General features: G+C 43.9%; 1 protein-coding gene and 1 long non-coding RNA gene across 5 annotated transcripts in view; one reads left to right on the top strand and one right to left on the bottom strand.

Moving 5' to 3' along the window:
- Positions 1-12,354, bottom strand: part of sfxn5b (sideroflexin 5b) — a 282,969-nt gene that overhangs the window by 19,478 nt on the left and 251,137 nt on the right. The window lies entirely within an intron of this gene.
- The window catches only part of LOC132391975 (uncharacterized), a 34,172-nt gene that overhangs the window by 12,308 nt on the left and 9,510 nt on the right, over positions 1-12,354 (top strand). The window contains exon 2 of the long non-coding RNA XR_009511400.1: positions 2,283-2,446. This is a non-coding gene — a long non-coding RNA (uncharacterized LOC132391975). The remainder of the gene's footprint in view (positions 1-2,282; positions 2,447-12,354) is intronic.

Here is a 12,354-nt window from a genome sequence, read left to right as displayed (position 1 = left end):
GGACTCAAAGGACTGAGCTCAAGGTTCTGGAGCAGTGATTGGGTGAAAAGGAGGTTTGCCAGGGTGCTGTCAGGATTAGAGAATATTAGCCATAAAGATTGAAGGTTAGTTTTATCTGTGTGTTGAAACACACAATAAAATGTGACGTTTGCCTCAATGGCCAACACAATCCGAAGATGCAGCAGGGGCAGCCTGCAAGTGTTGCTACGCTTTCTGGTGTCCACAATTTACCAACCCTAACTCCTGTCACAAGCAAGAGAAAATCTGCAGATGCTAGAAATCCAAAGCAACACACACAAAATGCTGGAGGAGCTCAGCAGGTCAGGCAGCGTCTATGGAAAAGACGTTTCATCAGGACTGTAACCCTAACTCCCCTAAGTCTTTAGAAAGTGGGAGAAAACTGGAGCATCCAGAGGCAACTCGTGCAGTCACAGGGAGAACATACAAACTCTATTTGAACATGTGGTGCTGTAATAGTGTTACGCTAACCCCTACACTACCATGTTCTATGGTTCAATGGTCCAATTTAATATCAGAGAATGTATACAGTATATAATCTGAAATCCTTACTCTTCGCAGACATCCACAAAACAGAACAAAACACAAAGAATAAATGACCGAATCTTCATGACCCCAAAGCCCCTGCCCCCCTCCCACGCGCAAGAAGCAGAAGCCTCAACCCTTCCTTCAGCTGCCTTGTAATTGTGTGAGAGTGTTTGAGTGAGTGTGTGTATGAGTATGTGTGTGAGTGTGTGTGTGAGTGTGTGAGTGAGTGTGTGTGAGCGTGTGAGTGTGAGTGTGTGTGTGAGTGTGTGTGAGCGTGTGAGTGTGAGTGTGTGTGTGAGTGTGAGTGTGTGTATGAGTGTGTGCATGCATGTGTGTGTGTGAGTGTGCATGTGAGTGTGTGTATGAGTGTGTGTGTGAGACAGTGTGCGTGTGAGTGTGTGCATGTGTGTGTGTGCACGTGTGTGAGTGTGTGTGTGTGAGTGTGAGAGGGTGTGTGTGTGTGTGAGTGTGAGAGGGTGTGTGTGTGAGAGTGTGAGTGTGTGTGTATGTGTGTGTGTGTATGTGCGTGTGTGCGCGTGTGTGAGTGTGTGTGTGTGTGTGTGTGTGTGTGTGTGTGTGTGTGTTTGTGTGTATGTGCGTGTGTGGGGAGGGAACTCTGGGCCCTGAGGAGAGTCATAGAACAGAGGGACCTGGAGAACAACTACACAGTTCACTGGAAGTGGTGTCACAGGTAGACCAGCTGGTGAAGAAGGCATTTGGCATGTTGGCCTTCATCAGTCATGGCCCTGAGTATAAAAGTTGGGATGTTATGATGAAGTAGCATAACTTTTTTAGTTATTTGGAATAGCGGGTTCAGCTTTGGGTGCCGTGTTATAGAAAAAACGTCAATACATTACGAAAAGTGTAAAGAAGATTTACAAGAATGTTTCCAGGATTCAAGAAGCTGATTTACAGGAAGAGTTGGGACTTTATTGCTTAGAGCATGGGAAGCTAAGGGATTACATTTAAACAGGGGACCTCATCATTTCTTAAGTTATGGACCCCTACCATTAACCGAGGGGTCTGTGGAGCCCAGGTTGGGAACTGCTACGTTAGAAAACATTTGGGCAGGTATATGGATAAGAAAGGTGCAGAGGGAAATAGCAGAGGTTTAACATGGGCAAATAGGATTAGCTTATGAGAGAGTGTGTGAGAGTGTGTGTGTGTGTGTGTGTGTGTGTGTGTGAGAGAGAGAGAGAGTGTGTGTGTATGTGAGAGTGTGTGAGTGAGTGTGTGTGTGACTGCACCTTTGTTGGCATGGACCAGTTGGGCCAAAGGGCCTGTTTCTGAAGTAATACACACAAATGCTGGAGAAACTCAGCTGGTCAGACAGCCTCTGTTGAGAGGAATAAACAGTTGACATTTTGGACCATGAACTACCCTCCTACATTTTGTGTGTGTGTTACTCTGGATTTCCAGCATCTCTTGTGTTTATGATCTGTTCCTGTTCTGTGTAACTCCTTTCTCACTGTGAAATGGAGACATCTCTTTCTCCCTTATTGGGGGGGAGAGAGAGCCTGTGGTATGTCGAATACCGGGTGAACGAGTAGTCTTTGGGGTACTGCAAGTCCGTGTCTTTGTTGTTGCTTTGCTGCACGCTCGAGTGCTTGGTGGTGGGCAAGTTGATGCTTTTTTCTGCTGGTGGGAGGGATTGTTGCTTTGCTGCTGTTTATGTGTGGTGGGGAGCTGAAGGGGGGCTTTGGGGTTCTAACAATTAACTGTCGTTCATTCTTTAGGGCACTCCTCTGTTTTCATGGATGTTTGCAAAGAAGAAGATTTTCAGGATGTATATTGTATACATTTCTCTGACATTAAATGTACCTTTGAAACCTTTGAACTCTTTGACTCAATAACTGCTTCAAGCTTCAACAAAAATTACAGCCGCAAGCAGTCCTTCCAGGTAAGGCAACATGTCACCTGTTGGCATCATCTACTATATCTGGTGCTCCCAGTGTGGCCTCTTGTATATGGTGAGACCTGATGTAGTTTAGGATACTGTTTCGCTGAACAGCTACGCTCCGTCTGCAAGGAAAAGCGGGATCTCCCAGTGGCCACCTATTTTAATTCCACTTCCCATTCCCATTCGGATATGTCCATCCATGGCCTCCTCTACTGTCGTGAAGAGGCCACACTCAGGATGAAGGAGCAACTCCTTATTTTCTGTCTGGGTAGTATCCAACATGAACATCGATTTCTCAAACTTCCAGTAACGCTCCCCTTTCTCTGTTCCCCATCCTTTTATTCCCTCTCTGACCATATCTTTTTGCCTGCCCATCCCCTTCCTCTGGTGCTCCTCCCCCTTTTTCTTTCTTCCATGGCCTTCTGGTTTCTCATATTAGATTCCTGATGTTCCTGATGTTGGGGGAGTCCAGAACCTGAGGCCACAGTTTAAGAATAAGGGGTAGGCCATTTAGAACGAAGCTGAGGAAAAACTTTTTCACCCAGAGAGTTGTAGATCTGTGGAATGCTCTGCCTCAGAAGACAGTGGAGGCCAAGTCACTGGATGCTTTCAAGAGAGAGTTAGATCGAGCTCTTAAAGATAGTTGAGTCAAGGGATATGGGAGGAGGGCAGGAATAGGGTACTGATTGTGGATGATCAGCAATGATCACAGTGAATGGCTGTGCTGGCTTGAAGGGCCGAATGGCCTACTCCTGCACCAATTGTCTATTCCACCTTCTCCAGCCCTATATCTCTTTCACCAATCAACTTCCCAGTTCTTCACTTTACTCCTTCCCTCTCCCAGTTTCACCTATCATCTTGTGTTTCTTTCTCTCCTCCCTTCTAACTCTGACTCACCCTTTTCCCTCCAGTCCCGCTGAAGAGTCTCGGACTGAAACGTCGACTGTCCTTTTTTCCATAGATGCCGCCTGGCCTGCTGAGCTCCTGCAGCATCTTGTGTGTGTTGCTTTCATTGATTTCATTGTGTTTCTTGTTTTTACTGTGCATGACCGCAGGGAAACTAATCTCAACATTATATATGGTGACATATATGGACTTTGATAATAAATTTATTTTCAAATAGCTACAATGTGGGGCATCATGGTAGTGTAGTGGTTAGCACAACGCTTTACAGTACAAGTGACAAGTGACTAATTCTGGCTGCTGTCTGTAAGGAGCTGGTACATTTTCCCTTGACTGTCTGGGTTTCCTCCGAGTGTTCCAGTTTCCTCCCACAGATCAAAGGTTAATTGGTCATTGCAAACTGCCCCTTGTTTAGGTTAGGGATAATTGATGGGTGGCACAGCTTGAAGGGCTGGAATGGCTTGTTCCATGCTGGATTTCAACACATAAATAAATTTATTTTGAACTTTGACTGTCAGCTTTAAACTTATTCTCTAGAGAAGCACCCCAACACGACAGCGTTCTGGGTGAAAGTACTGGCCTGTATAATACGCTAAATTTCTATCCACAAATCTCTCCGAATGACAATGATTTTGTTCTCCTTTACACTCTGTACAGGAAATGACATTAAACAATCCTGAATCTTGAATCAACTGAGTCAAGCTGATATTCATCACAAGTATCCATAACAACCACGAGTCACCATGTTCCCCTCCCCACCCACCCCATGCCAAATAGCGCACAGGGAGACTAGCTCAGTAATTATTGCACTAATTGGCCATCGCAGCCCCTCCACCTCCCTCTACTCACACCCCATCCTCACACCACAGATGTGGGAATATGGCATTCAGTCATTGGTCCCTGTATTGTGTGAGCAAGATTTCTACATTTGCTGGCAATCCTGTATTTGAATAAAAGATAAAATATAGAACAGTACAACACAGTACAGCATTGCGCCACGTTTTTAACCTATTCCAAGATCAATCTAACCTTTCTCTCCCACATAGAGCTCCATTCATCTTTCATCCATTTGCCTATCTAAGAGTCATGTAAATGCCCCTAATGCATCTGCCCCTAACATAATCAGAATCAGGTTTAATATCACTGATGTGTGTCATGATACACAATAATATAATCTGTAAATTACAGTAAGATATATATGTGTGTGTGTGGGTGTTAAATTAAATACATACTGCAAAAATAAAAGCAATCTAGGGAGGTAGTGTTCATGGGTTCAATGTCCATTTAGAAATCGTATGGCAGAGGGGAAGAAGCTGTTCCTGAATGGCTGAGCGTGTGCCTTCAGGCTTCTGTATCTCTTCCCTGATGGTAGCGATGAGAAGAGGGCATGTCCTGGATGGTGAGGATCCTTAATAATGGACATCGCCTTTTTGAGGCATTTCCTGGATGTCCTGGAGCCAGGGGAGGCTATGATGGAACTGACTGAGTTTACACATTTCTGCAGCTTTTTCTGATCCTGTGCAACGCCTCTATACCAGACAGAGATGCAACCAGTTAGAATGCTCTGCACGATTGGACCCAGGATAGATCCTCAGAGATTTTCTCACCCAGGAGGGCCTAACCATCACCCCTAGTAGGTGCTCCATGCACCTACAACTTTCCGTGTAAAAAAACCCTACCTCTTACCTCCTCCTCTAATTACCTTAAATTTTTGTTCCCTCATATTAGGCATTTCTGCCCTGGGCTGTACACTCTATCTATACCTTGTATCATTTTGTATGCCTCTATCAAGTCACCTCTCATCCTCCTTCATTCCAGAGAGAACAGCCCAAGCTCACTCTACCTACCCCTTTAAGACATGCTCTCTAACCCAGACAGCATCCTGATAAATCTCCTCTGCACCCTCTCTAAAGCTTCCACATCCTTCCTATAATGAAGTGACCAGACTGAACACAATTTTCCAAGTGTAGTCTTACCTTGTGGCTCTTGAAATTAACCTCCCCCCCTACTACTGTGGAACTACTCATTAAATATATCAGAAATAAAAAGCAAAACCATCTCTTTGCTTCAGAAACTGAGCCGCATTATCCTCTCCACCCTGTTCCATGGCACAGATAGATTATGACACAAAATGCTGGAGGAAATCAGCAGGTTAGGCAGCGTCTATGGAAATGAATAAACAGTTGGCATTTTGGGCTGAGACCCTTCATCAGGACTGGAATGGAAAGGAGGCGGAAGCCAGAATGAGAAGGTGGGGGGGGGGGGTAGGAGTACAAGTTACCAGGTGATAGGTGAAGCCAGGTGAGGGGGAAAGTAGGTGGGTGGGGGGATGGTTTATGAAGTAAGAGGCTGGGAGGGTATAAGTGGAAAAGGTAAGGTCTGCGAAGATGAAGTGTGATCGGGGAGGACTGTGGAGTATGGGAGAAAGGGAAGGAGGAGGGGAATCAGATCGAGGTGATGGACAGGTGAGGAGAAGAGAAGGAGTGAGAGAGGGACCAGAATGGGGAGGGGTGGGGGAGGAATTATGGAAGTCAGAGAAATCATGCCACCAGATTGGAGGCAGAATACGAGGTGTTGCTTGTCCAGTTTGAGTTTGGCCTCATCGTGGCAGTAGATGAGACCATGGAAATGGGTGGCCACTGGGAAATCCTGCCATTTGTGGCTGACAGGTGAAAAAGTGAAAAATCAAGACTGAGCTTTGTCTTAAATCACTTACTTGATTTAGCAAGATCCAACTAAACACACCCATCTGATGAAAGTTCTCGGCCCAAAATGGTGACTGTTTACTCTTGGCCTACTGAGTTCCTCCAGCATTTTGTGTGTGTGTGGAAGGAAATATGGCATCATGGTCAAGTTTAAAAACTACGCATCAACATTGGAGAGGTTCGTCAGAATGATCCTGAGAATAAAAGGGTTAATGTATGAGGAGAGTTTGATGGCTCTGTGCCTGTACTCACTGGAGGGGAGATCTCATTGAAACTGAATAAGTACCTTGCATCAGTCTTCACTGTGGAAGACACTGATGCAAGTTCCAGGTATCAAGGGTCTTGAAATTACCAAGACTAGAGAGAAGATTCTAGAGAAACTGAAAGGTCTGAAGATAGGTAAGTCACCCGGGCCAGATGGGGTACACCCCAGGGTTCTGAAAGAGCTGGCTGAAGAGATTGTGGAGACATTAGTAATGATCTTTCAAGAATCATGATATTCTGGAATGGTTCCAGAGAACTGGAAAACTGCAAATGTCACTCCACTCTTCAAGAAGAGAAGAGGCAGTGGAATGGAAACTATAGGCCAGTTAGTCTGTTCTCAGTGGTTGGAAAGATATTTGAGTTGATTATTAAGGATGAGATTTCAGGTACTTGGAGATATATGATAAAATAGGCTGCATGGTTCCTTCAAGGGAAAATCTTGCCTGACAAGTTTGTTGGAATTCTTTGAAGAAATACATGCAGGATAGACAAAGGAGATCCTGAGGTTTTATAAGGCATTGATCAGACTGCACTCAGAGCAGTTCTGGGCCCCTTTCCTAAGATATGCTGGCATTGGAGAGGGTCCAGAGGAAGTTCACGAAAGTGATCGCTGGAATGAAAGCATTAACGTATGAGGAGTGTTTGATGGCTCTGTACCTACACTTGCTGTAGTTTAGGAGAATGAGGGAGGAATATTCAAAGGACTAGACAGAGTGGATGTTTCCTATAGAGTCTAGAACTAGAGGGCATAGCCTCAGAATGGAGGAATGTTCATTTAGGATGGAGATGAGAAGGAATTTATTTAGACAGAGGGTGGCGAATCTGTGGAATTCATTGCTGCAGATGACTGTAGAGGCCAAGCCATTGAGTGTATTTAAAGCAGAGGTTGATAGGTTCTTGGTTATTCAGGTCATCAAAGGCTACAGGAAGAAGGCAGGCGAATGGGGTTGAGAGGGATAATAAATCAGCCATGATGGAGTGGCAGACCAGACTTGATGGGCCAAGTGGCCGAATTCTTCTCCTATGTTGTATGGTCTTATTGCATGAGGAGCATTTGATGTCTTTGGCCTTGTACTCACTGGAGTTTAGAAGGAGGAGGTGAGATCTCATTAAAAACAACTGAATATTGAAAGGCCAGGATAGAGTGGAAGTTGAGGCAATGTGCAATAGCCTAGGGCTAGAGGGCACAACCTCAGAATACAAGGATGTCCCTTTAGAACAGTCACATGGAGGAATTTGTTCAGTGTGAAGGTGGTGAATCTATGGAAATCATTGCCGCTGATGGTTGTGGATCCCAAGACAGTGAATTTGTTGAATGCTTATGAGATGACTTTTAAAGCAGTTTGTCATTGAGCCTACCAGGAGATCAGCTCTACTGATTGGGTGTTAAGTAATGAACCAGAGGTGATTAGGGAGTTTAAGGTAAAGGAACCCTTGGGAGTCAGTGATATGATTGAGTTCAACTTGAAATTTGATAGGGGGAAAGTAAAGTCTGAAATAGAAGTACTTCAGTCTGGTGAAGGGAAATTACAGTGATATGAGAGGATGTGGCCTAAGTAAATTGGAAGGAGATGCTGTTAGGGATGACAGCAGAGCAGCAATGGGTTGAGTTTCTGGGAAAATTGAGAAAGGTGCAGGATGGATGTATTCCAAAAACAAGGAAATACTCAAATGGCAAATTAGTACAACCGTGGCAGACAAGCGAAGTCAAAACTAATGTAAAAGCAAGAGAGGGCATACAACGAAGCAAAAATTAGTGGGAAGATAGAGAATTGGGAAGCTTTTAAAACCCTATAGAAAACAACTAAAAAAATCATTAGGAGGAAAAAGATGAAATATGAAAGCAAACTAGCAAACAATATCAAAGTGGATATAAATATCTTTTTTTATATAAAAAATAAAAGAGAGATGGGAGTGGATATAGGACCGCTAGGGAATGAGGTTGGAGAAATAATAACTGAGGACAAGGAGATGGTAGATCAACTAAATGAATATTCTGCATCAGTCTTCCCTGTGGAAGACGCTAACAGAGTGCCAGGTGTTGAAAGGTGTGTGGGAAGAGAAGTGAATGCAGTTATTATTACAAGGAAGAAAATGTTCAAAAAGCTGAAAAATCTATAGGTACATAAGTCACCAGATGAACTGTACCCTAGGGTTCTGAAAGAGGTAGTGGTAGAGTTTGTGGAGGCATTAATAATGATCTTTCAAAAATCATGTTACTCTGGCATGGTGCCAGAGGATTGGAAAATTGCAAATGTCATTCCACTTTTTAAGAAAGGAGGGAGGCTGCAGAAAGGACCAGCTAGCCTGACCTCCGTGGTTGGAAAGATGTTGGAGTCAATTGTTAAGGATGAGGTTATGGAGTACTTGGTGACATAGGACAAAATAGGACAAAGTTAGTATGCTTTCCCTCAGAGAAAATCTAGCCTGACAAACTTGTTGGAATTCATTGAGCAGATTACAAGTAGGATAGATAAAGGGGATGCAGTGTGTGTTGTATGTTTGGATTTTCAGAAGGCCATTGACAAGGTGCCACACATGAGGCTGCTTACCAAGTTAAGAGCCCATGGTATTACAAGAAAGTTACAAACATGGTTAGAGCATTGTTAGGAGGTAGCGAGTGGGAATAAAAGGAGCCTTTTCTGGTTGGCTGCCAGTGACTAGTGGTGTTCCGGAGGGGTCAGTGTTGGGATCGCTTTCTTTTAGCTGTATATCAATGATTTAGATGGCTTTTTTGCCAAGTTTGCAGATGATACAAAGATTGGTGAGGGGCAGGTAGGAAACAAGAAGGCTGCAGAAGGACTTAGACAAATTAGAAGAATGTGCAAGAAAGTGACAAATGAAATACAATGTTGGAAAATGCATGGTCAGGCACTTTGGTAGGAGAAATAAATGTGTAGACTATTTTCTAAGTAGGGAGAAAATCCAAAAATCTGAGATGTTAAGGGACTTGGGAGTCCTTGTGCAGAACACCCTGAAGGTTATCTTGCAGGTTGGGTCAGTGATGAGGAAGGCAAATGTCATGTTAGCAGAATTCATTCCAAGAGGTCTAGAATACAAGAGCAGGGATGTGATGCTGAGACTTTGTAAGGCACTGGTGAGGCCTCACCTTGAGTATTGTGAACAGTTTTGGGCTCCTCATCTAAGAAGAGATGTGCTGGCATTGGAGAGGGTTCAGAGGAGTTTCAGAAAGATGATTCTGGGAATGAAAGGATTATCATATGAAGAACGTTTGATGGCCCTGGGCCTGTGTTCCACTGAAATTTAGAAGGATGAGGGGACATCTCCATAAGTCCATAAGATATAGAACATAGAATAGTACAGCCCATTACAGGCCCTTCAGCCCACAATCTTGTGCTGACCCTCAAACCCTGCCTCCCATATAACCCCCCACCTTAAATTCCTCCATATACCTGTCTAGTAGTCTCTTAAACTTCACTAGTGTATCTGCCTCCACCACTGACTCAGGCAGTGCATTCCACGCACCAACCACTCTGAGTGAAAAATGAACTTCCCTCCCCTTACCTTAAAGCCGTGTCCTCTTGTACTGAGCAGTGGTGCCCTGGGGAAGAGGCGCTGGCTGTCCACTCTGTCTATTCCAATATCTATCTATCTATCTATCTATCTATCTATCTATCTATTTATTTAATTTTAGAAATTACAAAGAATAAATGTAATAGTAAAAAAGTAAGAAAGATAATACTAACCCTCCCCCCTCCCCTTAACCCTCCCCCCCCTTAACCCTTATCTAAAGAGAAAAAAAAGAAAGAAGAGAAAGATTGCCTGGATATCGGAGGATCCCCACATGCTCCATGGAGTTCAAAATAATTTTGATATTTATTTTTTACTTTCCCCTATTACTATAATTTTATCTTCAAAGGACCTATGTATTTAATCCTATCTTTTGTACCTCTTAATATCTTGTACACCTCTATCATGTCTCCTCTATCATGTCTTAGAATATAGGAGAAGTAGGCCATTCGGCCCATTGAATCTGCTCTGCCATTCAATCTTGGGCTGATCTAATTCTTCCAGTCATTCCCACTCCCCTTCCTTCTCCCTATACCCTTTGATGCCCTGGCTAATCAAGAACCTATCTATCTCTGTCTTACATGTACCCAATGACTTGGCCTCCACAACCACTCGTGGCAATAAATTCCACAGATTTACCACCCTTTGACTAAAGTAATTTCTCCTCATCGTAGTTCTAAATAGATGTCCTTCAATCCTGAAGTCAAGTCCTCTTGTCCTAGAATCCCCTACCATGGGAAATAACTTTGCCATATCTAATCTGTTCAGGCCTTTTAACATTCAGAATGTTTCTATGAGATCCCCCCTCATTCTCCTAAACTCCAGGGAATACAGCCCAAGAGCTGCCAGACGTTCCTCATACGGTAAACCTTTCATTCCTGGAATCATTCTTGTGAATCTTCTCTGAACCCTCTCCAACGTCAGTACATCCTTTCTAAATAAGGAGCACAAAACTGCACACAATACTCCAAGTGTGGTCTCACGAGTACCTTATAGAGCCTCAGCATCACATCCCTGCTCTTATATTCTATACCTCTAGAAATTAATGCCAACATTGCATTCGTTTTCTTCACAACCGACTCAACCTGGTGGTTAACCTTTAGGATATCCTGCACAAGGACTCCCAAGTCCCTTTGCATCTCTGCATTTTGAATTATCTCCCCATCAAAACAATAGTCTGCCCATTTATTTCTTTCACCAAAGTGCACGACCATACACTTTTCAACATTGTATTTAATTTGCCACTTCTTTGCCCATTCCCCTAACGGGTGGCGGGAGGATCTCCCCGGGCAGACTGCCTGGCGATGTTTAGGGGGTATGTTCGTGCCCGGGTAACTATTGAAAAAGAACACGCGCAGTCCACAGCGGCCTTGGAGGAGTTTCAAGACCGTTGGGCTCCGTGGGGTGTAAATGCCATCGTGGATAGGGATGGCAACATTCTGGTGTAATGTCTATTGTCTATTTGTAGTGCAGTAATTGTGTTTGCCACTGTTTTGTATATATTGTATAGCACCGATATTTGTAATAAAGGATTTTGTAATAAAAAAAAACTATCTAAGTCTCTCTCCACTACCCGTTCCTCCACCTATCTTTGTGTCATTGGCAAATTTAGCCACAAATCCATTAATCCCATAGTCAAAATCAAATGACATACATCGTAAAAAGCAGCAGTCCCAACACCGACCCCTGTGGAACTCCACTGGTAACCGGCAGCCAGAACAGGATCCCTTTATTCCCACTCTCTGTTTTCTGCCGACCAGCCAATGCTCCACCCATGCTAGTAACTTCTTTGTAATTCCACGGGCTCTTATTTTGCTAAGCAGTCTCATGTTTGGCACCTTGTCAAAGGCCCTCTGAAAATCCAAGTACACCACATCTACTGCATTTCCTTTGTCTACCCTGCTTGTAATTTCCTCAAAGAATTGTAGTAGGTTTGTCAGGCAGGATTTTCCTTTCAGGAAACCATGCTGGCTTTGGCCTATCTTGTCATGTGCCTCCAAGTACTCTGTAACCTCATCCCTAACAATCAATTCCAACAACTTCCCAACCACTGGTGCCGGGCTAACAGGTCTACAGTTTCCTTTCTGCTGCTTCCCACCCTTCTTAAATAGTGGAGTAACATTTTCAATTTTCAAGTCATCCAGTTCAATGCCAGAATTTATTGATTCTTGAACGATCATTGTTAATGCCTTCGCAATCTGTCCAGCTCCTTCCTTCAGAACCTCCTCATTGAAACCTTTTGAATATTAGAAGGCCTAGACAGAGTAGATGTGGAAAGGATGTTTCCCATGGTGGGGGAATCTAGGACAAGAGGGCACAGCCTCAGGACAGAGATGCAGAGGAATTTCTTTAGCCAAAGGGTGGTGAATTTGTGGAATTTATTACCATAGGCAATTGTAGAGACCAGGTCATTGGGTTATTTAAGGAGGAGATTGATAGGTTCTTGATTGGACATGCCATCAAAGGTTACAGGAGTGGGGCTGAGGAGGGGTAAAAAAGGATCAG

This window comes from Hypanus sabinus, chromosome 3 (assembly GCF_030144855.1).
Source record: "Hypanus sabinus isolate sHypSab1 chromosome 3, sHypSab1.hap1, whole genome shotgun sequence".
Classification (NCBI taxonomy): domain Eukaryota; kingdom Metazoa; phylum Chordata; class Chondrichthyes; order Myliobatiformes; family Dasyatidae; genus Hypanus; species Hypanus sabinus.
This window is presented reverse-complemented; position numbering and strand designations above follow the sequence as displayed.